The sequence below is a fragment of the Natator depressus genome, chromosome 5, assembly GCF_965152275.1.
Source record: "Natator depressus isolate rNatDep1 chromosome 5, rNatDep2.hap1, whole genome shotgun sequence".
Lineage (NCBI taxonomy): Eukaryota > Metazoa > Chordata > Testudines > Cheloniidae > Natator > Natator depressus.
The window spans coordinates 32973419-33000609 of NC_134238.1; the positions used below are offsets into that span (position 1 = coordinate 32973419).

The 27191-nt window shown below is 45.6% G+C and overlaps 1 long non-coding RNA gene across 1 annotated transcript; it reads right to left on the bottom strand.

The window, feature by feature from the left end:
* Positions 1-4516: 4516 nt before the first annotated feature.
* Positions 4517-17408, bottom strand: LOC141987122 (uncharacterized). The gene is made up of 3 exons (XR_012639447.1): positions 17348-17408; positions 6379-6445; positions 4517-4539 (listed from the first exon to the last, which is right to left on the bottom strand). It is a non-coding gene; the product is annotated as an uncharacterized LOC141987122 (long non-coding RNA).
* Between the last annotated feature and the right edge of the window lie 9783 nt (positions 17409-27191).

The window sequence follows — 27191 nt, forward strand, 5'->3', positions numbered from 1 at the left end:
CCAATTACAGATGTTCTCCAAGGCCTGTTTTGTTAATACTGAAGATTCAGTACCAGGCATAATTTGAAGTTTCTGGTTGTCTGCATACATGAGAGAAAGCACAGCCTACATAAATTTGATCTTCAAATTTTCACTCATAAGCCTCTTGGCTTCCATTCCTCCAGAAAAATCTGTGTGCCTAACAGTGCTTTCTCAAGATATGCTATGCATTCACATATTCATCTTAGTCATTGCCATTCAAGTGTGCATCTTGTGTTCCTTTTGGAGTGGCAGAAAAGTATGTGTGAGTAATATCTCCCCACCCTAGCTCTACATAACATATACTTAACCATTTGATGTTTGTATTGCACAGGTGTTTAAAAATAAAAAGCACACATCTGCTCAAGAAGTCATGTCAGTGATTCAGTACAGTACGCCAATGATGTGGTATGTGTCTATGGTTCATCACTGGAGATAGTGTGACTTTTGGATGAGGTGCAAGGCACAGGCCTTGACTATTTCAGGGCATTAAAGATCAATCTTGAAAGAGAATGTGGTGTTAGCCCTATGTCCTGCCCAGCTAGGAACTTGGAGTTCTTGCAGTTGTATCTCATGTGCAGGACTATAGAAATTCTAAGTATTATCATTGTTATGATTAGTAAAATACCTTGGGAACCTTCCAGATAAAAAGTTCCTATATAAATATAGTATTTTAAAAAATCATAGAGTTTGAAGCCAGACGGGACCATTACATCATCTAGTCTGACCTCCTGTGCATCACAGGCCATTAAATCTCATTCAGCTACCTCGGGGTGGAACCCAATAACTTGTGTTTGACTACAGCATAATTTGTAGGTAGCTCCAGATGGCCTTTCCATGTGGCTGGTGTGAAGAACCTATTCCCCAGTCCTCTCTGACGCTGTGACTCCTACAGGAGCCATCCTGCTGTCTGTAGGTCTCCCCCGTTTGTCAAGGAGCACACTGGTCAAGGAGATACCACTGAGGTGCTAAGTGGTTCTTCCCTCTTTCCATATCAGTCAACCAGCTAATGAGGTTTGCGTATGTAAAGAGCCCTGGAGGCACTGTACAAAATCAGTGTAAAGTAAACACAATTTTAAAAGCTAAATGAAATAAACTCCCAATTCAATTGTCTGCTTTCTAGATGATAATTTCCAGTTTACCAAATATATATCTATTGAGGCTGGTGAGCTGCTTGGGAGCAGGGGGTGGGAATACTGTATTTCTATGATACTCATTCTGACAGGCAGATTCATGACACTGCTAAGCTTGAGAGATGACACCACTAGCCCACTAAAAATTCTTTCCATAGATAGATATTACTGCATAGGGAAAGACATAAGATACCCACCCACAGCTCCTTCCAATCTTCAAAGCAGCTTTTCTTTTCCAAAACATTTCTAATTGGTAATTCTATTAGATTGACAGGATCCAGGATTTGTAGTTACTCCAGGGGTGAGGTGAGGGCCCCAGCTTGGGGTGTGGTCTCTGGGGTGGGGCTGGGGATGAGGAGTTTGGGGTATAGGAGGGTGCTCCAGGGTGGGATCAAGGGGTTCGGAGGGCAAGAAGTGGATAAGGGCAGGGGTTTGGGGTGCAGGAAGGGGTTCAGGCTCTGGCTGGGGGTGCGGGCTGAGGATGAGAAGTTTGGGGTGCAGGACGGTGCTTTGGGCTGAGATCGAGGGGCTTGGAGGGCAGGAGAGGGATCAGGGCTGGAGCAGGGGGTTGGGGTGTGTGGGGAATCTCAGGGGTAGGGTGACCAGATGGTCCCAATTTTATAGGGACCATCCCAATATTCGGGGCTTTGTCTTATATGATTGCCTATTTCCCGCCATCCTCTGTCCTGATTTTTTACACTTCCTGTCTGGTCACCCTACTCCGGGGTGCAAGCTCCAGGCGGTACTTACCTCAAGCAGCTTCCAGAAGCAGTGGCATGTCCCTTCTCCGGCACCTACGCAGAGCCATGGCTAGGCAGCTCTGCGCACAGTCCCATCTGCAGGCACCACCCCTGCAGCTCCCATTGGCCACAGTTCACAGCCAATGGGAACTGCGGGGACAGCACTTGGGGCAGGGGCAATGTGCAGAGTGGAGCCCCTAGCTGCCCCTACACGTAGGAGCCAGAGGGGGGCCATGCTGCTACTTCCGGGAGCCGCGTGGAGCGGCTCCCAACCCTGCTCCCCCGTTGGAGAGCCAGAGCAGGGCAAGCCACAGACCCCGCTCCGCAGCGGGAGCTTTGAAGGCTAGATTAAAACTGCTGGTGGGCTGAATCCAGCCTGCGGGCCATAGTTTGCCCACCCCTACTCTAACATCAGACTGCTTGGCCAGAATCTGGGGGCATCTCCACTGCACAAAATAAAGGATTGGACCTATAATTCTAAACGATGGGTCGTCTATTCTGCTATCTTTCCCCAAATACACAAAGATTTTTTTTTCAGTCTGTCATTCAAAAAACAGTTTGCTCAGTTCATTTTGGCAACTGCTACCTCTGTTCTCCAGCCAGCTACACCTTCCGCCAGGGATTTTTCAGTAAACATACCAGATGCCATTCAGGTGTTTTTCTACCTGTGTCAAACCATGTGCCAAGGAATGCATTTTTTGTTTTATGCCAAAATCCTAATAATCTAATGAAAATATCATCTAAATCAGGTGTTATGTTTGAATAGATGGACTCATAAAATTGACCTAAATTCAACAGATAATTTAAGTATGTCCTCTTCTGTACCTGATCTCCCTGTTTTCTGGCCAAGCCTACTCAATACTGAGATTCTTTTCTGAGGTGCTGAGCTCTATGAATGTCCACTGAGTTGAGGGCATTCAGCACCTTGGAGGATCAGGCCCACAGTCCTAAAAAGCAGTTGCAGATCCACCTGTGTGGCAGTGATCTATACTTAAACCTTGTCAATGCTGACACCTCTACTGGGTTAAGAAAAATCTGAATATATCATCAAATTGGGGCAATTAATTCATCACCTGGAACAATTAAATCATGTTAGCAGGTTCAAGGAATGCTTCTGCATAGTTTAATATTCTCAACCCTGTTTAGAGTCTTAACTGAAAGTGACAGTGGCATCTCCCAGAGGTCCATTTGGCTTATATACACAATAAATAACCTGCTGACCTTGATGCTTGCTTAGGGTGATTGTCAATTTGAAGTATCACAGAGGAAAATAAACAGTTGCTAGTTAATTTACCATACTTACAGTTTTGAGTATTTGTTCACATCTCATACACAGAATAGGGCTTTTACCTACTAGTGATGATCCTTTGCTGTGTGTTTTTCATAACAAATGGACTTGATCACTGCAAATTATGCTTGCTGATATCACAGGCACCTTGTTGCATAAATGTAGTTGAATCAGCAAGATATATCTAGACAGAAAAATATCCCAAACAAATTTAGGATGACCATCTCTTCCCAGCTGTTGCATATTTTATTGTCTTTACATGCTGCATTCTGTACCAATAAAATGTTATTCTCTGGTGTTCTTTATTCTTCACAGATAAATATATACCGACTCTCGATATTTGAATAAGTTACAGAACATTTTTGCTTATGTTCTTGGCTCCCTGATACACTTTTTTCTTTCTCTTTTATTGAGGATAGCATTTCCATAGCAAGTTTTACTCCTTGGATTAGGCTTGATGTGTTCGTGAGCCGCTGGTATAGTGACTATGAAACATATATTCCCCAGAACCATTTGGACCTGGGGCTTGTGATTATATCCTGTGCAATCACACCTCCATTTTTGTACCTTCAATAGGTCTGAATGCAACACTGAGCCTGCCATGATTTGCACTCGCAGCTCAGGTCATTTATGATTTAATCCAAAAATGATTAATGTTAATGGGGAAAAAACATTGATTTCAATGAACTTTGGACAAGGCCCATCGTTTTCTAGGTTTTTAGATGTCTATGATTTGCAGGCACGCCCAGGCAGGTAGATATCAAAATGGCCGATACCTCAGGCAAAAACCAGGCAAAGCTGCATCTACAGTGCAGGTCATTTAGAGTTCTAAGTAGCTGATTTGCTAGCATAATCTAGTAGATAAACATTCAAATGAAATAAATTGCAGGCAATTTATTTTGGAACAAAATTGAACCCACTGTGACTTGTTCTTGTAATTTATAAGTAGAAGTCTGAATGATGAGTTTTCAAAATCTGGCCATTACATTTTATAGTTCATGTTTATGGTATTTGAAATGCCAAATCAAAATTATTTTCTTTAATTTACTTTATTCTCAGTAGGTTTTGCTTAGATTTATGGATTACCTTGGATTAATTGCCATATAGCATTCTGATTTTATAGTGTAATTGGGTGTGTCTAAGTGCATTCCATTTTATTATTTGCTTCAGGGTATATTTTGTATGACCTGCACAATATAAAATACATTTGTTGTTATATTTTATATAATGTCAGAGAAAGCACAAACAGCTGGATTTAAGTTTCTAGGTTTATAGGTTCTGTTGCTAGAAAACTTTGGAGGACAAATCGGCTTATTTTCAATTTTCTCCATCAGTCTCAGTCTTTCTTTGTCAATTTAATCTGTGAACCAGAGTCAGTATTTATTTTCAGTCAGTATGCAGTGAACTGCCCATGCTATACGATGATATAAACATGTACAGCTCTATCTGAATTTCTAACATTCCCATCCCATAGCATCTAGATGCTGATTCATGATTAGGAATCAATGCATATTCCATCCAAATCAAGGCTAATATTCTCTGTCCTTCCATTGTATTGTCTATTGGGGTTAGTGTCTTCCAGGAGAGTGCTAGGCTCTTCTTACATACTGTCACATGTAGATGCCTTACTGAAAAGGCTCTGTGTCTAAGGGAGAGCTACACTTGTCTGACACACTATAGCTGGTGAAACCTGGGTTTTCTCAGCAGAGTTCCATAACTCTAGAACTCCCTACCAATGAAGCCTTAAATTGCAAGGTAGAATGCTATTGCATGGACTCCATCCAGAGCTATTAATGGTGTTTAGTGCAGCTGGTAAACTGAAGCCAAGACTCTGCCATCCTTTTAATTCTGTGCATCCTTGCCTGAAGTTAAATGCCCCACAAGTGGCTCCTTTTGAGAAAAGTGTCTAAAAGACTCCTCACCCCTGGCTAGCAGACGGAGGACCTTAAAGCTCTTGTATACACACCAGTTTTTTCACTGCACAGATAACATGTTTTCACTGCGACCAGGCAGCGATTGAGTCTGTTGCCCTATTCTTTTTACAAAGGGTTCTTCCTTTTCTATTTGTGGCAGGGAGCCTTTAGCCCCTTATACTGTGCAGCATTATGGGAAAAAGAAGCATCCACACACTGCCAGTGTGAAGAAAAGTCTGTACATCAATCTATCTATCTAAAAAGAGACCTGGAAGTTAGAAGTTCACATCATCTCTTTAGCCTCTATGGGAGCCACAAGACTATCTGTAATGGGGCACAACTCACTCAGCAGCGCCTCCTGCTGGCTGCCTGGGAATTAGCTCTTTTTACCAGCCCCAGAGCGCCCTCTGCTGGTGTCTCGCCATCACTGGCCCCCATGTCCCTCCCAGACCCCGTTGCTCTTTTACCTGGGGTGCTGCCCCTCTGCAGGGAACCCCGCACCCTCTATCCCCACCTTGCCTCAGCGTATGGGCTACTGCCAGTCACCATCTAGCCCCTTTTCACTGGGGCCGACTGCAGTCTGTATAAGCCAGTCATCATAGGCAAGGGGGGGTTTGGACTTGCTGACTCTGCCTATCCTTGGGCTGCCCTGTTGCAAGCCCAGTACCTGTCTTAGGCCATCTACCAGGCCTGCAGCCTAGGGGTTTTCCAGTCTGGAGCTCCTCTAGCCTTCCCAGCCCTGCTTCACCTCAGGTACCCTGGTACACTCCCCAGCAGCCAGTCCCATCTCTCTCCACAGCTAGAGGAGACTCTGTGTGCTCCTGGCCCGCTGCCCTCTTATAAGGGCCAGCTGGGCCCTGATTAAGCCAGCCATGGCCCCTGGTTGAGGCTGCTTCTCCCAATCAACCCTGCTTTTCCTTCCCTGCCACAGCCCTCTCCCAGGGTGGATTTCAAGCCCTTTAGAGCAGAAGCGGGTAACCACCCTGCTACAGGAAGGAGAGGTCAGTGTGCTCAGGCTGCCCTGCTGGCTGGAGCTCTCTCCCTTCCCGGGCTGCTGCTGTTTGGAGCTCCCTCCCTCTCTTCCTGGGCTGTTGCTCTCTGCCTCCCTCCCTGGAAGGCCACTGCTGGCTGGGACCCCTTCTGGGAGCCACTGCTGCTGTTGCTGCTGTGGGGAGGGAGGGCCTTGCCGGCCTGTTCCCCCGTCCCTACCCCTCTGGAGGGAGGAGAAGCAAGGACCCCACCACCGTCACCACCACCGTTGTCACCCCTTCTGCTTGGGCCCTCACCTGGCTGGCTGCCGCCCGCTTGCTGCTGCTCCTGAGCTTGCTGCCTCGTCGAGGAGGAGGAAGACCACTGCAAGGAATTGTGGAGGGGGTCGGTTATTGGACAGAGTGACTTTAACAGCTGTGCTCTTGGGGTGGTGGTAGCCTTTTGCTGCTGTGGGGGGCCGGGGGAGAGGCATGGAGCTCTCCCCTAGTCCTGCTCCCCCCTGCCACATCTTCCTTCACCACCACTGCCCCTTTTTGCCACCGCCCCCTCCACCAACCCAGCTGACCATCAACGCCTGCTGCTCGCCCCTCAATGGGGCTGCTTGCTTCTTCGCCCACCACCATCCGGGACTGTTTCCAGCAGCGAGCAAGGACTGGAGTGAGCCCCACAAGCGCTCGTGGGTGCACTCCCCCCCTTCTTTTGTTTGGACTTGGGCCCCCCTCCCTCAGTTGTATTTGGGTGGGGGGGTCTCCCCATTACCCCCCAGCCCAGTTTTCTCCTCCCTTCCTCCCGTAGCTCCCTGGAAGATTTTTCCCTGGTTATTTGCCAGTCCCACCCTGGCCCCATCCTAGGTTCCTGGGCTTGTTCGTGCGCCTGCCCTGCCCCACCCCTTGCAAGTTTGTTGCTTTGCTTGCCCTGCCCTTCACCAGGAGTTTGGTTCCCCTCTGCCCTTGTGCTCTACTTGCCCTGCCCTCAGTTGTTTCCTGTTCCCCCTGCTGACCCCTGCCCCACCCAACCCGCAGTTTGGTGTGCCCATGTCCCCTTTCGGAGCACTTATGTCCCCCCCGCTTTTTTAAGTTGTTTACCCTTATCACTGCACCTCCCCTGATGCAACCATAGTCCTTCCCCGTCCAAGTGCAGCCAGAGGAGCCGGCGCCCCGCCCTGCGCCCGTGATTGTCCCCCTCTCCTTTGTTGTCCCCGTGTCCTTCTGTTGTTAGCACCTTCCTCCCCTGCCTGCAGCCTAGCAGGGAGGAGTGGTTGCTTCTTCCCTTCCCCCGGTGCCCCCTTACAGTTCCCCTCCGCCCCCGCTGGCACCGTCCTTCCTGCATACAGTCTAGCAGGGAGGAGTGGTTGGCCCTGTCCCACCTTCCCTATTCCCAATACCCTGTTTGCTGGACCCTCCTCCCCTGCCTGTCGTCTAGTGGGGAAGAGCAGTTGTCCATTGTCCCACACCCAATTTAGGGCCTCCTCCTGCCTCTTTCCACTATGGAGGAGGACCCTGCCTCTGCCCCTGGCCCGGCCCCGCCCCTGCCCCTGCTCCTGCCCCTACTGCTCCCATAGTTCCTCCCCTGCCACCACCCTTGCCTATCCCAGCGGCTACCCTCTTGCCAACCACTAGCTTAGACTCCGCCGCTGCCATGGCTGCCCCTTCCACCGGCAAAAAGGGCCAGGGGAATAAAAAGGGCAAAGGCCCTGCCTGGAAAACAAAACCTCCCATTGGCAGGGCTGCCTTCCCTGCCGTGGCCCCGACATCTGCCGCGGCCCCTTCCTCCCCAGCTGCTCCCTCCACCAGCTCTGGGGGCGCTCCATCTCTAGCCTCCAGAGCGTACGCCCAGGTGGCCGCCGCTGCCCCCCCCCCCCCCGCATGCCGCTGCACCATCTGCCCCAACTGCCGCCTCCAGTACCATTCCTGGCGGCCAGGGACCCTTCCCCTCGCTGACCAGGAGGCATGGCATCCGCTGCCTCCTGGTGTCCGCCTCGCCCCACATTGAAACGTACGTGCGGGCATTGGCAAGGGTGGTAGGGCCCACGGCCATCGTGGTGGCCTCCAAGATCTATAGCAAGGTTGTGTTCTTCCTAGCGTCAGAGGCCACCACTCAGGAGGTGGTAGAGAAGGGCATGGCGGTGGGGGGGCGTGTTTGTTCCTCTAGAACCCCTGGAGGACTTGGGCGTACGGGTGGTATTGACCTCCGTCCCACCCTTCCTGCCCAACGTTGCCCTGTTGCCTGCCCTCTCCACCCTGGGGAAACCCATCTCAATCATCAGCCCTCTCCCGCTGAGCTGCAAGGACCCTGCCCTCCGCCACGTTCTGTCCTTCCGCCAGCAGGTGCAGATTCAAGTGCCACCGGCGACGCGTGGCGAGGTGGCGCTCGAGGGGTCCTTCTTGGTGCCCTATCAGGGGGCCCATTACCGGGTCCACTATTCGACGGGGAGGCCCAGTGCTTTCTCTGCCGGGCGACGGGGTACATCCGGAGGGACTGCCCCCTGGCCCGGCCCGGAGGAGCGTCCGGGACCCCCGAGACCCAGGAGGGCGCCAGCCCTGTCACCGCCAGCGACCCTGGCATCCCGGCTGCCACTACCGCTGCCCCCCCTCCCATGGAGGAGAGGGCGGCAAGACCTCTGCCTGCTGAGGGAGAGGGCTCGCCCCAGGGGGAGGTTTCCCTTCCTCCTGTTGTCCCGCCCTTGCTGCCCCAGCCCCAAAATGATCGCCCTTGCCCCCGGCCCTGCCCCTGCTGACTGGCCCTCCACTTCCACTTCGGAGGGCTGGGTGCTCATCCAGGGGAAGCATGGCGCCCGTAAATCGCGGGCTCAATCCCTCCTCGTTGGAGGAGGCCGCCCGAAAAATGCTGTGGGGGGCTGATGCTGTTACATCTTCTGCCATACCTCTGGATGGAGCTCAGCAGGAGACGCCGGCTATGGCAGCCATGGCAGCAGATGGAGATGTCACTGCCCCCCTTGTTGAGTCCCCTCCCGAGGAGGCCTCTTCAGGAGTTCCCCCGGCCCCTTTGCCATCTGCGCCCCCTGCCGTTGTCGATACCGGGGCTATTACTGCCCTGACTCCTGACGGGGAGGACTCTGGGGCCGCGGAGACTGGATTTACATCCATATTCAAGGAGATCGAGGCCCTGGGTCTGACCCCGGTCACTCAGGGGGAGGACGCCCCCCAGTCAGATGGCCTCGATCTGGGTGGAGGCTCAGTTCCACCACCCCCTCCTCCTTCTCCCTGCCCCTCACTCCCAACTGTAGCCCCCGCTCTGGTCCTGAGGGTGCCCCTGACTCTCCCTATTTGTCCGGCCGCGGATGGCACCTCACCTGAGGCCACCGAGCCCCTAGAGGCAACGGCCGATGCCGAGTGGTCGGGCCCTGAGCCTGTGGGCATGCCCTCTAGCGCCCGGACGGAGTGGTTGGCTTCCCCTCCGGAGGGGGGCCCCACTGAAGTTTCCGTAGTGCCTGACGCCGTGGCTGCGGATGACGTGTTTCTCACAGCTCCTGTGCCCGGCATCGGCGCAGGCCCCTCTCTGACCCCGGTCCCGTTGTTCCCCACTTCTAGCCGAGCGTCTGGACTGTTCCGGTGTTTCTCCCTGCAAGGGAGGGGGCTGGTGCTGAACCAGCTGGTCCTGTCCATGCTCTGGCACCGACTCAACATCCTGAGCCCAGCCCCGAAGATCCTGGCCAGGCTCCAGAGGATGGCTCTGGAGTTCTTCTGGCCGGGGCTGCACTGGGTCTTTGCAGGGGCTCTGAGTATTCCCCTGGAGGAGGGAGGACAGGGCCTGGTTTGCTTGCGCAGCAACAGAGACTTGGTGGGATAACTCACATGACTGGAGTACTGTCATGGATGGATATAAGCTGTTCAGGAAGGACAGGCAGGGCAGAAAAGGTGGGGGAGTTGCACTGTATGTAAGAGATCAGTATGACTGCTCAGAGCTCAAGTATGAAACTGCAGAGAAACCTGAGAGTCTCTGGATTAAGTTTAGAAGTGTGAGCAACAAGGGTGATATCGTGGTGGGAGTCTACTATAGACCACCGGACCAGGGGGATGAGGTGGACGAGGCTTTCTTCCAGCAATTCGCAGAAGTTACTAGATCGCACGCCCTTGTTCTCATGGGAGACTTCAATCACCCTGATATCTGCTGGGAGAACAATACAGTGGTGCACAGACAATCCAGGAAGTTTTTGGAAAATGTAGGGGACAATTTCCTGGTGCAAGTGCTGGAGGAACCAACTAGGGGCAGAGCTCTTCTTGACCTGCTGCTCACATACTGGGAAGAATTGGTAGGGGAAGCAAAAGTGGATGGGAACCTGGGAGGCAGTGACCATGAGATGGTCGAGTTCAGGATCCTGACACAAGGAAGAAAGGAAAGCAGCAGAATACGGACCATGGACTTCAGAAAAGCAGACTTTGACTTCCTCAGGGAACTGATGGGCAAGATCCCCTGGGAGAATAACATGAGGGGGAAAGGAGTCCATGAGAGCTGGCTGTATTTTAAAGAATCTTTATTGAGGTAACAGGGACAAACCATCCCGATGTGTAGAAAGAATAGTAAATATGGCAGGCGACCAGCTTGGCTTAACAGTGAAATCCTTGCTGATCTTAAACACAAAAAAGAAACTTACAAGAAGTGGAAGATTGGACAAATGACCAGGGATGAATATAAAAATATTGCTCGGGCATGCAGGAGTGAAATCAGGAAGGCCAAATCACACCTGGAGTTGCAGCTAGCAAGAGATGTTAAGAGTAACAAGAAGGGTTTCTTCAGGTATGTTAGCAACAAGAAGAAAGTCAAGGAAAGTGTGGGCCCCTTACTGAATGAGGGAGGCAACCTAGAGACAGAGGATGTGGAAAAAGCTAATGTACTCAATGCTTTTTTTCCTCTGTCTTCACAAACAAGGTCAGCTCCCAGACTGCTGCACTAGGCAGCACAGTGTGGGGAGGAGGTGACTAGCCGTCTGTGGAGAAAGAAGTGGTTCTGGACTATTTAGAAAAGCTGGACATGCACAAGTCCATGGGGCCGGATGCGTTGCATCCGAGAATGCTAAAGGAGCTGGCGGATGTGATTGCAGAGCCATTGGCCATTATCTTTGAAAACTCATGGCAATCAGGGGAAGTTCCGGATGACTGGAAAAAGGCTAATGTAGTGCCAATCTTTAAAAAAGGGAAGAAGGAGGATCCAGGGAACTACAGGCCAGTCAGCCTCACCTCAGTCCCTGGAAAAATCATGGAGCAGGTCCTCAAGAAATCAATTCTGAAGCACTTAGAGGAGAGGAAAGTGATCGGGAACAGTCAGCTTGGATTCACCAAGGGCAAGTCATGCCTGACTAATCAAATTGCCTTCTATGACGAGATAACTGGCTCTGTGGATGAAGGGAAAGCAGTGGACGTGTTGTTCCTTGACTTTAGCAAAGCTTTTGACATGGTCTCTCACAGTATTCTTGCCAGCAAGTTAAAGAAGTATGGGCTGGATGAATGGACTATAAGGTGGATAGAAAGCTGGCTAGATTGTCGGGCTCAACGGGTAGTGATCAATGGCTCCATGTCTAGTTGGCAGCCGGTATCAAGTGGAGTGCCCCAAGGGTTGGTCCTGGGGCCGGTTTTGTTCAATATCTTCATAAATGATCTGGAGGATGGTGTGGATTGCACCCTCAGCAAGTTTGCAGATGACGCTAAACTGGGAGGAGAGGTAGATATGCTGGAGGGTAGGGATAGGATACAGAGGGACCTAGACAAATTGGAGGATTGGGCCAAAAGAAACCTGATAAGGTTCAACAAAGACAAGTGCAGAGTCCTGCACTTAGGACGGAAGAATCCAATGCACCGCTACAGACTAGGGACCGAATGGCTTGGCAGCAGTTCTGCAGAAAAGGACCTAGGGGTGACAGTGGACGAGAAGCTGGATATGAGTCAACAGTGTGCCCTTGTTGCCAAGAAGGCCAATGGCATTTTGGGCTGTATAAGTAGGGGCATTGCCAGCAGATCAAGGGACGTGATCGTTCCCCTCTATTCGACACTGGTGAAGCCTCATCTGGAGTACTGTGTCCAGTTTTGGGCCCCACACTACAAGAAGGATGTGGAAAAATTGGAAAGAGTCCAGCGGAGGGCAACAAAAATGATTAGGGGACTGGAACACATGACTTATGAGGAGCGGCTGAGGGAAGTGGGGATGTTTAGTCTGCGGAAGAGAAGAATGAGGTGGGATTTGATAGCTGCTTTCAACTACCTGAAAGGGGGTTCCAAAGAGGATGGATCTAGACTGTTCTCAATGGTAGCAGATGACAGAACAAGGAGTAATGGTCTCAAGTTGCAGTGGGGGAGATATTTAGGTTGGATATTAGGAAAAACTTTTTCACTAGGAGGGTGGTGAAACACTGGAATGTGTTACCTAGGGAGGTGGTGGAATCTCCTTCCTTAGAAGTTTTTAAGGTCAGGCTTGACAAAGCCCTGGCTGGGATGATTTAGTTGGTGCTGGCCCTGCTTTGAGCAGGGGGTTGGACTAGATGACCTCCTGAGGTCCCTTCCAACCCTGATATTCTATGATTCTATGTCTTCCGCCTCCAAGCCCTGCAAAGGCTCCTTTACGGTACAGGTAGTCCGGCGTGGAGCATGCTGGCGCATGCCTTCCTCCACCACCTCTGAGGGCTCCAATATGATCGGCAGCTCTTTTTTCTCCATCTGAGAGGCCTTCCACGAGACCTCTCCGAGCTGCTGGTCTTCTACCAGGACCTCCTGCAGACCTGGAAACTTTTTTCGGCAACCAGGTCATTTGTGGCCACCAACGCAGCGGACCTCCTCGCGGAGCCCCTGCTACACAACCTCGATCTCCATGTGCAGGTGGCAGAGTCTCCCTCGGTGTGTCGGAGGTTGGTCCTGGCAGAAACCACCAGAGTCGGAGACCTCCTGGACTACGACAGGGGGGATTGGGTGGAGCCCTGCGCACTCGGACGACGCATGGGGCTTTCCACCCTTCCGACCCCTAGGCGCGTACTCCAGGAGATGAAGGCCGCCTTGTCACCTGATTCTCTCACTTTCCTGCGGCAAGCCCTGCGAGAGGGCGTTCCCTGCCCACCCCTCACCCCTGGCCCTCCGGACATTTTTCTTGGGCCCCTGTTCCGCGAGCTCCCCCCCCCTCCCTCCCTGCTCCCACACTCCGAGCTGGCTGCATATCCTGCAGCCAGTCCGGTTTCGAACCGCGCCCAGAAACCATCTGTACATGCTCGTGCTCCATACGTTACATTTCCTCACCATTGTGTCCTGCCCTGACACCAAATGGCGGGACTATCTTCCACCTAAAGAGGGTGAGGAGCCCCGGTGGGCCAGCCTTTAGTCCACCTTGGTCCCACGGCCCTCCGGGGACATTAGTTGGTGGCTTCTTCATAGAGTCGTGAGCACGGGTGTGCATCTGGCGCGATTCACCCCTACACCTGAGGCCTGCCCCTTTTGCGGTGTGAGGGAGAACCTGGCGCACGCCTATCTCGACTGCGCCAGGTTGCAGCCCCTTTTCCGGCTCCTCCAGAACCTCTTGTTGAGGTTCTGGCTGCACTTTTCCCCACACTTGTTCCTCTTTGCACGCCCTATCCGTGGCCCCACGAAGTCGTGAGACCTCCTCGTCAACCTCCTCCTGGCTCTGGCCAAAGTCTCCATCTACAATACCAGGAGGAGGATGTTGGACGAGGGGGTGCTTTGCGACTGCAGGGCATATTTCCATTCCTCCCTAGTTTCACGCATCTGGGCAGAGTTCCACTGGGCAGCGTCCGCTGGCTCCCTCGACAGCTTTGAGGAGCAGTGGGCGCTGTCCGGGGATCTCTGCTCGGTGTCCTCATCCGGTATCCTCATTTTGAACCTCTGACCCTCACTCTGGTCCCTGTTTTTCATTAGTTCTCCCCCGTAATCTGTTGTCCCTGGGTCAGGGGTCCCTCCCGCTAGGCTGGGGGAGGGGCCTTTAGCAGTGGGTGGGCTTGTGCCCGCCCGGTTTCCAGGTTTTTCCAATAAGACCCCGCTACACTGTCTTTACAGCCTTTAGGACTTCCATGATTTAAAATACTTCTGGCCACGTAGTCAATGTACTGCACAATATTTAGACACATAAATAAAAGTGGCCTCTCTTCAGAGGTACTGAGCAGCTCCCGTTGAATTTAAATGGGTCAGTACATGTGGTGTTTATTCTAATATAGCATTAGGCATTCAGGTTTGATCACTGTCTGAGAAGACATAAAGGCATTGAGAGAAACCAAATGACTAGATAAGAATAATATAATTTAAAACTGAAATGGCAAATGAGTCATTAATATTATGTTAGAAGGAAAACCAGAGTGTACTGACCTGTTTGAGCTACTGCATTGACAAAGAGCAGAAGCTTTCCATATTAATGTCATTAGATTGGCACCAGGTTCAGAAGTCTGACCAATGAGTCACTAATGTGATGTAACAACAATGTTTGATACATTGTTTCATAACATAATGCACAAGAAAAATACTCATTCTTGAGATTGATTTAAAGTATTAAGAATGAATCATTCGAACAAAGAGGCAAGATGCAATATTATATTCGTTAAAGGCCATGTGAAACAATTTGAGGAACATTTTGTAAGCCAAAAGTTAAGGTAGTTCATGGGTTTCTACATTAATTTTGGAAAATGGCATCGTTATGAAATAGTTCTACAGTTCGAATTTGTCTTTGTAGGTCTCCAAATAGTTCATTCTAGAATAACAGACGTACGTGCTTAGTGTTAAAGAAATATTAAAATATTCATACTTTACACTTCTCTAGCTCCTTCTATCTTAAGATCTCAATGAGGTTTTCAAACATAAATTTGATAATCTCATTGCAAGTTGGCAAGCTTTATTATCCCTGTTTTACAGATAGGAAAACACAGGCACAAAGAAGCAAAGGGCCAGATTTTCAAAGGAATTTAGGTTTCTAAAGATACATTAGTTGTTTAATGGGACTGTCAAAAGCACCTAAGCATCTTAGGTTAGGCACATAACTTTCATGGAATATAATAGGAGTTAGGTGCCTAACTGGATTAGATGCTTTTGAAAATCCTACGGGATGCCTATCTGCATCTTTAGGCACCTAAATACCTTTGAAAATCTGGCCTATCAGCATACAACAAGTCTGTGACAAATCCTGGAAAAGTGAAGTACAATCGAGAGACTGCAAAACTGGGAGAATGGAACATCTCCAAGGGGTAGTAGCAAGGTACATAGATTTTTAATTTCAAGTAATGGATTTGAGACCAAAAATCCAAAATCGGGAATGTTATTAAAAGAAAACACGCCTGAGATTCTAGAATATTGCATTACATAAAGATGAAAAGATTTGCCTGCTATTTGCTCTGTCCTGCTAGTAATCTCTGCAGTTTTGTAACACTTCTATTTAGTATGCTTTTAAAGGGCAAAAACTGGTTTCAAGTATGTTACTGACACACACACACACACACACACACATACATACACAAACGCATGCACACACATTCACGCAACCATCTGTGTAATGACTGAGAGGTAATGAAGATTAAATGCTTACTTTAACTCAGAGCTTTTCCACACACCTATCAAATTGGCTACCCACAAACCACAGGAGTTCCCCACATAAGACATGCGGTTGGGAGGGATGGGATGATGATTTCCAGTACACAGGATATTTATCCCAAGGCACACTCCTTCATCTGTTGTATGTTTAAATTTATGCTTTTGACCATTTGTTATAGGGATATTGAAAACAAAAGCCTCTCTTTCTAATAATGGTCCCATTCTGCACTGACATAAAAAAATACAAGATAATCTAAAGCAGTAGAAACAAACTGTCTGTTCAGGAGGTCCAAGCCACCAGGAAGGGTTTTCTGCAAAAAAAATTGTTTAAGGGAATTAAGTAGATGCACTGGCTCAGTGGGGGGTTGCACACAGCCTGGATTCACTGAGCCAAAATTCTCCATAAACAAGGAATAAGGAAAGATCATGTACGCTACTCCCTCTTTAAGTTGCAGTAGTGGCTGCAGACCTGCTTGGTGGTTCTCTCTGATTAGGAGTGAGGATCACATCTTTCATTCTCTTTATTATCAGACCTGTTTTGGAAGTGGAGCTAATCATTTTACTGAACCTTTGAGGATTTGGCTGATAAAGAGGAGAAAGAGAATTTTTAAAAAGAGGGAAATTAACGGGAATGTGAAGTGGCTCAACAGGGTTCTATCTAAGGGCTCATTTAATCATGCACAATTTTAACTAAGGCAATTAAGAAACTTGTGACAGGGTCAATCGGGTTTCCTCTGCCCCCTGCTTGAGGCACCGATGCCCTGATACCCCCTGCTGAAAGAAAATCCACTCAGACCATGTTACAGCAAAACAGTCCTCCAGAGGCCTAGAAGGGCCAGGAGGAAATATTGCCAGCAGGCCAGTTAAGAAGGCTTGCCTGCTTCTTCTCAGCCCAGTGCAGGGTGGTACTGAGGCAGAGGAGGAGCTCCTCAGTGATAGTCCAGAACCCCAATGCCGGGCTTTGCCCTCACCCTCAAGCATTGCATGCAGCCATTTGCCTTTGAGTTTTGTTTTGTTTGTGCATTAAAAGGTACAGTTTGAATGTTAATGTTACTTTGCTTGGTATAGACTGATGCCAAGCTTACAGCTGCAACTGGTGAATTGAGGCAGGAAGCACCTGCAGTGCCTTGGTTGGCCATGCAGGAGGGCACTACAGAGCAGCCCCACCTGCCACAAAACCAGTTTAGTTAAATTGGTGCAAACTCCTTTGTGTGGACATTTAAATCCATTTGCGAGTGCCTTGAAACAGTTTAGCTTCGTACAGCTTCTCTGATTGATGCACAAAATACATGTCAATGAGGCAATTAGATACCTTATCACCAATATCTCAAAGCCCTAGTTAAAGTTGTGTGTGAATTTTAATTTTAATTTGCAATAATTTATTTACAGGCATCTTTCCTGGGTGAAAGGTGCACCTTACACTTGGATCTGAACACTATCAGGTTTGGGCCCAGTCTGATTGCTCCTAGTAAGGTGTTCCATAAACAGGATCCTGATGATGAGAATGCCTTGCCTCTAGTTCATGTGAGCCTAAAGCTGAGTTCCTCTGACTGTATCATTCCTGCAGAGCATTGCTGTCGCAGAGGGTCACGATGGGTGAGGAAGGTTCTGAAATTGTCAATCCCAATTTGGTAAAGGCTTTGTAAACTAGGCCAAACACTCAGAAGGTTGTTCTGACATGACTGTGTAGCTACTGTAGTTCACAATGCACAGATAACAACATGTTTTTTATGTTTACCATGAAGTGTTCTACTGAGTATTGTTCCATCCGTCAGCATTTTTAATCAGTAGTTGTAATCCATTCTTCCTGTCGTTGAAAACATATATCTAAAATGGAGGCAACAAAAGAGAACCTTTATCTAGTACAACAGGTCAATATGTTTCTCCATTATTTCCTCATTTACCTCCATCAAGTATGTTTCTGGTCACAATACCTTTCTTACCACTCTTTTTCTGCACATCTTTCTTCCACTGTAATTTTTAAAACAATACCTTTTATTCTAGCCATAAACACCTCAGAAGCTTATTTTATAGCTTTCTTCATCTGTGATGGTTTTCATCTAGTTCTTTGGCTACATCTGGCCTAATCATAATTTAATTTGTAACTGACCACTTAAGAAATAAATCTGCTGGAGTTCTTGGTATGGTGAGCTGTAGTTTTGACCTGTACAATAGAAGAAAGTTTGTAATACAACATTTCAGGGTTCTACCCTCATTTTTATCCAATGCCCTTTTAAGTTTTTGCAGAGTTCTGCTAAGCCATTTGATGCTAGGTTATAAGCAGCTGATATAGTGTGTTTTACTGTCTCCTGAGGAAAATCTAAATTCCTCAGGAAAAAAAACGTACACCATTATCCAAACTGATTTCTTCAGGCAAACCATATCCAACAAATATATTCCCCAATGCCTCAGTAGTCTTAAGTATTTGTCTTAAGTACCACTTCTGGCCACCTGGAATAAGCATCAACTGCAGCAAAGTACATTTGCTTATTCTTCTGTACAAAATCAATGTATAATGTTTACCAAGGCTTAGTAGCCAATGGATGATGTAGAGTTGTTTGGGCTGTGTTTTGCTGACTTCACTACTACAGAGTTCACATGGACCAGAATATTGAAATTGGTCAAAGACTGGTTCCCGAAAATAACTTCTAGCCATACTTTTCGCTTTCTCTGTCTTGATGACAGTCACATAATTCAACCAGTTTCTTAGAATGTTGACCTTTTTTGTATCACTACTCTTACACCACAGCCCCCACACTTCAGTCTGATTGGGACATGTGATGATTTCAAGCACATTAATCCAATCTGCATAGTTTGTAGCACCTGGTTCTTGAGAGAAACGTGTTCTTTCTGCAAATGTCTCTTTTTCAAACGCAGTGGGGAAAATGGGTTTTACCTGTTGTTCTTTTCAGTGTCATTGGGATAAACACATTTCTGAAGCCTTGTACGTAAACTTCAAAATCCTCATCTTTTCAAGGGGAAACAGATCATTTTTCCATCTTAATCATTTTTACTTTTCTTTTCTTCTTTCTTTTTCCTGCTTTTCTTTAGAGGCCTCTTACCTGCCTGCTGTAACAAAGCTCTTACAGTTGTTTCCAAAGGAACCCATCAAAACGATGCCATCCTCATTACTAGAGATTTTCTTGTTCTGACTCCCTAAATCTTGATCATGTCTATGTTGTTTAAATGGTTTGGGGGTCAAAGCCATTTGCAGCCAATGTCATTAATGGTTCTGAGCAAAGGTTATTTATTTGTCCTATAATGCTCATCTCAGCTGCTCTGCTGGTGTGTATTTTCTTTGGTAAAGAAACTGTATGGAAGATCAGAATGAGGTACAGAGCAACTTACTGAAATCAGCGGAAAGATAGTTTCTAGAGGAGCAGAACTGGGCCTACGTATTGGGAAGTACAGATGGATATAAGGGCATAGTTATAGGTTAACTACTGGCTATATTTGCACAGAAGCAGAGACTCCACGCACAGGCAGAGCATTTCAAGCCGACATATTATGAAAAGGGGTGAAGTTCTGCTGTTCTTAAAGCATGCTCCATTATTATACTTCTTGGAATTATGCACTTTCTTCCAAACAAAGGTTATAACTGATCCCATAATTTGCTTTTATTACCAAGATACTGTCAACGCAACAGAAGTCAAAGCTAAAAGACATATAATGTCAGAAATCCTTGTTTATCTTCATTAAGTGCTCCCTCAGCACTTAATAGGCAACAAGTTTAAAACAAACAAAAGGAAGTATTTCTTCACACAGCGCAAGTCAACCTGTCGAACTCCTTGCCAGAGGATGTTGTGAAGACCAAGACTATAACAGGGTTCAAAAAAGAACTAGATAAATTCATGGCGGATAGGTCCATCAATAGCTATTAGCCAGGATGGGCAGGGATAGTGTCCCTAGCCTCTGTTTGCCAGAAGCCGGGACTGGGCGACAGAGCATGGATCACTTGATGATGACTTGTTCTGTTCATTCCCTCTGAGGCACCTGCAATTGGCCACTGTCAGAAGACAGGATACTGGGCAAGATGGACCTTTGGTCTGACCCAGTATGGCCATTCTGATGTTCTCAGGAGTACATTGGCAATTAGGTGACAAATATGTTTCTTCCCTCTTTCTTTTCCAAGTGACTTTACATTTCAGATTTGCATCCTCTTTTTTTGTCTCTGCAAGACTTAATCTCCAATGAAGACGACAGAATTATGTATTTTTTAACTGTCAAAAGAGAAACAATCAACATTTTGTGTAGATTAAAATAGGAACTGGTGGGCTACTTCTTAGAACGAGAAAAAACTATCTTGAGGAAGGATCTAAAGGAAGAGAGGACACTACTACCCTCTCCTTCTTCAAATTCCTTCTACCATGATGCTAACAAGAAATTGCCAGTAAATAATGGGATGTTAGAGGACCACTGCAGACAGGGGGGTTTCTGCAGAGGGGATTAAATGATGTATATTTTATCCTTTTCACTTTTCATATGTCGCTTGTCTTCTTAGATTGTGAGTTCTTTGGGTCAAGGGCTGCATCTTATTATATGTTTAGATTGTAAACTTTTTGGGACAGGCAACCATCTTTTTGTTCTGTGTTTGTACAGTCCCTAGCACAAAGGAGTCCTAGTCATGACCCCAAAGTGCCACAGTAATTCTAATTAATAATGTTTACAAAGCACCTAACATAATATAGGCACTACCATAATCCAAAAATTATCCTGTTGTTGTGATTTGCTTTGTAGCTGAGCATAGTTGGGCCTGTCAGTCCTTGGATGGGAGACCTCTAAGAAAAACCCAGGGTACCCTAGAAAATAGTGCTGGTGATCCAGCAGGTGGCACTCTTCCTCTTAGTCCAAATGCCTCAGCATGATGTTAAGGGACAAGAACGGCTGGAAATGCTGCCCTTTGAATGAGATATAAACCCAAGGTCCTGACCACTTGGCTTTGTTAAAGAGACCAGTGCATTTTTGGCAAGAATATAAATTAGACATGGCAGTAATCTTTTAGATTTTTGTTTCTAAAATTGGCATTGGATTTTTTCAATATTAAAAAGAACAAAACTGTACTTTTTTTTTTCTTTTTGGAAAAATTATAATGATCTTTTCTTCTGTTGTTTGGACCAGTTCTGTTAAAGATCTTAAACTTTGTGCCTTGGCAAAGTCTGGGAAAATATATTTTGACTACTAAATTCTCCTTACAATTTCAAGTGGATACAACATTCCTTTTCACTTTGTATTTTAAATTGTGGTGTATTGTATTGCTGCTCTTCTATTGAATCACTGCTGCCTTTCAGCCAAAAGGAGGCTGCATAATGCCCACTCACCCCCGGGTTATTTGGAAAGACTCAGATTATAAATCTAAAAGCTAAAATCATATATAAATTCACAGGACATTATTCCTTTATCTAGGCCCCAATCCTGCTCTAACTGAAGTCAGTGGCATATCTTTCATTTATTACACACACTTGTCCCTTTCTAAATGAATGGGACAAGTAAGCAGTTACTATATACAGTATATTAGGAATAATTGGGAAAATATCAAGAACCATTATATTATGGCAAGAATAAGAAACATCTAGTAACACTGAAGCTTTTCTTATAGAGCAATTCTGCATGACACTTACATAGGTGCACAGTGCGAAAAAAGGCACAGGAAGTCTTCCTCCTTACCCTGAGGGCCAGGCAGCATTGCTCGGAGGAGCAGATGGACAGAACAGAATGCACCAGACTGTGGAGTGAGACAGGAATGCAGGGAGAGAAGTCTGCACACCCCATAAAGGAGTGTAGTAGCAGGCAGGTTAACCCTGTAGCCAAGGAGTTCAGAGAAGCCTCCTGCTTCTGTAAAGCAAAATACATCCAAGTACCTCCCTTCCCAGGAGTAATGCAGCTCCACACCAGCTCCTACTCTTGGATGGGCCTCGGATGAGCTTGGGAAATATGTCTTATATCTTATTGTTCTGATTCCTATTCATTTTCTCCAGGTACCAACTCTGCTGATTCTAAAACTTGTAATTGTTTGGGAACATTCCCTAGGAGAGTTAGGTTTCAACTGATTTATAAGAAGCATTCCCATTCCTAAAATGGCAATGAGAATGCATTGGAATATATTCCAATCATTCCTATTTTCATGTTGGCAACTCCCTACAGCTCTAGATTACTATAACTAGCATTATTTATGCTGGAACATCAGAGGATGTTGACAGAGTGCAGCAATCTGAGTTGACTTTACACTTATTATAGTTTCCTACTAGCTAAACCGAAAGGTCGTCTACAATAGTTGCCTAGCCCTCTCAGTCAAGAAATGCAGTTCCACTTAAAAAAACAACCGTTTAAAAATCAGGATGATCAGGTCAGCTATTGTCTGTAGACTTGGCCACGTAAAGCAACATTTTTATGCATCTGTGGAAAACAATGAAGAAAGGAAAGGAAACAGGTAAAGGAAACAAAAATACATGGAAAGTATTCACCACAAAACTTTATAAATTACATGTTATTTATTATCTATGCATGTAATAAATGTGCATGGTGTCTGAATGAACTGGTTTTAAGGCCAAAAAGATTATTGTGATTGCCCAGTCTGACCTCCTGTATAACACACGCTTCTGTCACAATAGTTGTAATTCAACTGGAGCCTATCTTTTAGAAAAACATCCAGTCTTGATTTAGAAATTGCCAGTGATGGAGAATCTACCAGAATTAGGCCACAGCAAATTGTTTCAATCGTTAATTACCCTCACTGTTAAAAAATTGTGACTTATTTCTAGTCTGAATTTCTCTAGCTTCAACTTTTAGCCATTGGATCTTGTAATACCTTTGTCTACTAGATTGAAGAGCCCTCTATTATCCAAATTTTGTTCCCCATTTAAACAAATATAGACTGTGATCAAGTCACCTCTTAATCTTTTTCTGATTTTCCAATACTTTAATCATTCTTGTGCTCGTCTCTGAACCCCTTCCAATTTATCAATATCCTTCTGGAGGTGTAGACACCGGAACTGGACACCGTATTCCAGTAGCAGTCACACCAGTGCCAAACACAGAGGTAATACAACCATTTTACTCGTATGTGATATTCCCCTATTCATATACCCACAGGCTGTAGGCCAGAGTGTCTTTAGGCCAGAGTATCTTACTGGCCTTATGTTTGGTTGATTATCCACAATGACCCCAAGTCCTTTTCAGAGTCGCTGCTTCCCAGAATAGAGTCCCCAGTGCTGTCGTATGGCCTATATTCTCTGTTCCGAGATGTATAACTACATCAGGTCATACTGAAATGCATGTTGCACGCTTGTACCTAGCTTACCAAGCGATTCCATTCATTCTGTATCAGTGACCTGTCCTCTTCATTATTTACCAGTCCCCCTGTCTTTATGTCATCTGCAAACTTTATCAGTTTGATTTTATGTTTTTTTCCAAGTCATTGATAAAAATGTTAAATAGCACAGGGCTAAGAACTTATCTCTGCAGGACCCCACTAGAAACACACCCACTTGATGATGATTCCCCACATATAATTACATTTTGAGACCTATCAATTTAACCAGTGTTTAATCCATTAAATGTGTACTAGTTTAAATTAAGAGATCATGTAGTACCAAGTAAAATGCCTTACAGAAGTCTAAGTATATTACATCAATATTATATTCTTTTTTGACCAAACTTGTAATTGTATCAAAACACGATATCAAGTTAGTTTGACAAGACCTATCTTCTATAAACCCACTTTGATTGGTATTAATTATATTATCTTGATTAAGAAAGAATTAATAAATTGCTGTATCAACTATTCCATTATTCTGTCTGGGTTCAATGTTGGTCTGACAAGTTTATAATTACTGAGGTCATCCCATGTAGCCTTTTTAAATATTAGCACATTAATTTTCTTCCAGTCCTCTGGAACTTCCCCAGTGTCCAAGACTTATTGAAAATCAACATTAATGGTCCAAGAGCTCCTTGGATGGCTCTTTTAAAACTTTTGGATGCAACTTATCCAGACCTGCTGATTTTAAAATGTCCCACTTTAAGTAGCTGCCGTTTAATATCATCCTAGTTACTGCTGAAGTGGAAGGAATTTCACCATCATCTGCTACAAATATTTAATCTGTTTTCTTCCTAACCACAGAACAATTAATTGAACATTTCTTCCTTTTCAGCCTTATCATTGGCAATTCTATCATGTCCATCAAGTAATGTACTAATATCACTGTTAGGATTCCTTTTATTCTTCATATACTTTAAAGAGCCCTTTTTATTGTCTTTAACTCAGGTATAACTTTCACTTTCCCTCTAAGCCAGGCTGGTTTTTTAACCACTGTAGCCTTCTTTCTCAATTGGGCAATTGTGGCTATGAAAATTTCCTTAAGCCATTCCCAGTTATTCACATTATCCTGTTTAAATTCTTCTCCCAGCTGATTTGACTCCTAATTGTTCTCAACTTTGTGAAATTGGCCCTTTTAAAGTACCAAGTATATATGTTACTGGTTTGGATTTTATCCTATGTGCATACAACACATGTGACCAAGTTATGATAATTTGCACCTAGCAACCACTAACTTTAGTTTCTCTCGGATCGATGTCCCCCAGAATAACTCACCTTTTTTTCCTACACATTATATAGAGTTGCTGAAGAAGCCAGTCATTCTGTTTCTTAGTGTGATTTGGTGGTCTGTGGCAGACACCAGCTTGTAATCCATGTGTTATCTCTTGGAACATTAATCCATAAACATTCAAGATCATTTGCTTCCAAATTGACAGTGACTCAAAAACAGCTAATGCCATCTTTGACAGTGTACTATTCCCCTTTCACTCTTACCCACTTGATCCTTCCTAAATAGTTTTAGTTTATAACCATTGACTTTAATATTCCATTCCAGTAACTCTTCCCACCAGGTTTCAAAAATACCAGCTAGGTTGAATTTATGCACACAAGTGATCCATTCCAATTCCTCTTGTTTATCACCCAGGGTCCTAACATTGCTGTAGAGGCAATTAAAGAATTTTTTCACTTCAAGTCCCTTGAAACCTAGGTGGCATAGGCACTGACTTCCTAATAGGCGCCGACTTCTGCCCCAAGGCCCCACCCTGCCCTGCCTCTTTCTGTCCCCACTCCACCCATCCCCACCCCATTCCTCCCCGAGTGCACTCTGCCGTTGCTCCTACCTCTTGCCCCCAAGTGCCTTCTGCATGCCACGGAACAGCTGATTGCGGCAGGCGGAAGGCACTGGGGTGGAGGTGAAGATGCTGATTGGCGGGAGTTACTGATGGGGGGGGGGGGCTGCCGGTGTCAGCACCTATGCTAGGCAGTGCAATAGATGTGGAACCTCAGCAGCACAATAAAAGTGCCGGGTGTCTGAATGAACTGAAACTTTGGTGCTCACTGGAAAGTCAGCCTATCTGGGCCAAATTGTAAACCAACATGGGCTGAGCTTTAACTTCAGTTAGTAACTATGCAAAGTTCAATGTTTTTTCATAGGTTCACTTTGAAACCAGACTAATCCTGCAGGTTTTGGCTGACTTTTCCTTGAACAAACCCAAAACTCAGAGCGAAACTCAGGAGACCACAAAGAAAAGGTGCACATCAATTCACAGCAAACTGAAACCTCTGAATTTTGCACAGCTGTCTTGAGAACCAGTCTGGGAAATGTGAAATCACTGCAAAGAACACAGTATCAGTAGAGACATGATAAATCTTTAACAACCTATGAATATATGTATGAATCACACTTTCCTTATAGATATGTACAGAAGCCAAATTCCCTACTGAAGAGTAATGGGTTGGCTATGATATGCTTGTTTTATCTGTTTATACCCACAAGTAGGACAAAAACAGCTGTCTTTACAGGGAAGATAATTCCACGAGTTCTAACTGGAAGAGCCAGCTTTCAGTATGACCTATATTTTTGGTGAGTGTTGATGCCTAATTTTTTTCTCCCTCATAAACTGTAATTTATTGAAATGTACTTTTCAGGAAATGTAGTATTTTTTTTTAGATTTCCTAGTGCAGACAGTATAGTGGAAATATGTCATGTGATGCTACACTCAGGTTTATTGGGACTGCCAAGTCTCCAGCAAAAAATACTTTGTGTCAAAACTCATTAAAATCAGAAAAAAGGATGAAAATCACAAACAGCCTTCAGAAGGTGTAAGGAGGGGTCTGAAAGCTAAAGTGAATCAATTGAAAAAACATTTGAAAAACTAGTGGTGCTTTACTTTAATCTGACGTTACCTTGTGCTTTTTAAATTTCAGTCTTCGTTCATTTGCAATGCCAAACTGGAGAGGCACAAGAAAAATGGTGTATCAGCAAAAGTTGCAACGTACTTTATACCAGGCTGCATTGACTGTATTTCATAATATATACCAGAGCATTTAATTGCTGTGCAATATTCCATCTTTTCATTACAGTATGTTTGGTATGGTAGATTTGTAAAGAAACAGAGACAGAGCTTTGCTCAACCCTGAGGAGAGAGGAGACAATGATAGCGTTAAGCCACCTTTGTGCTCCCACAAACTCTGGTATTGCTGGGGCCAATTAATTGGCCAGTGTAACTTCTGGGCTGCTCTAAATTCCACTGTTCTTTTAAACGGCTGGTATTCTAACTGAAGATCACTGGAGTGTTGTGCATGCCAGCCATATTCCCTTCTGCCCTGGCATGTTGAGGGGGACAGGAGAAAGTTGCATAGAGTTGGCTAGCTGGCAGGATTCCCTCATGCTAGAGAAAACATCTTTTGTCCTGGTAAGATAAAGATTCATTTAGCATGCTTATAGTCTCCCATAACTGAAGGGTCTTCAGCAGACTTTTGATTATAGTGAAATAGCTCATCATGTTTGTTGAATCTTTAATAATATTCCATGAACACAACCTCCAAACCTTCACTTAAGAGGAGTAAAGTCTGGTTATGTGTTCATGAAGGAAATGTGAGGTCATCAATAAGTTTTAACCAATTGTTATTGCTTGTAGATTTTCATAGTGGAGCTGTATGAACCCTTCCACTTTTGCTTTGAAATGGCCTGGCAAATTTCTCACATTGGAATGCTCTTTCATGGTTTTGCTCTTGAAGTTCAAAAGTATCTGGACTTGATCTAGCCTTATCTGCCTGTGGTTAAAACTTTTTGCAAAGTTCACCTCTCATAGATCTATGCAAATCCACAAAGGACAGCATGGAGTTTGCTGGTTCACCAGAAGTAGGATTAGGGCCCATATTGGAAAATACCATATTACATGCTCTCACATGAGCACAGAACTAACACAAATTCACACACGAAGAGCAGCTTCAAAAAATGTTCACAGAAATCCAAAACAAACAAAACATTTTCTATCCAACTTTCACTAAAAATGTATGAATAATTAAGTTTGTGACAATCACTGCTGGTTCTGAACACAGACTGAACTCAAACCAAAGCTGATTTTGAGTGTACTTTAGGTGTGAGTCAAATGTTCTGCTCCTCTCTAGTTTAAAATGGAAAATGTTCTGAAAATCACAACTCTCAACCTAGTAGCCCAGAAGAATAACACATGGAATATATTGGAGTTTGCTACTGTTTGCCTGGGTTTGGTTGAATGGTTGCTGCTTTGAGGAAATGTGTATT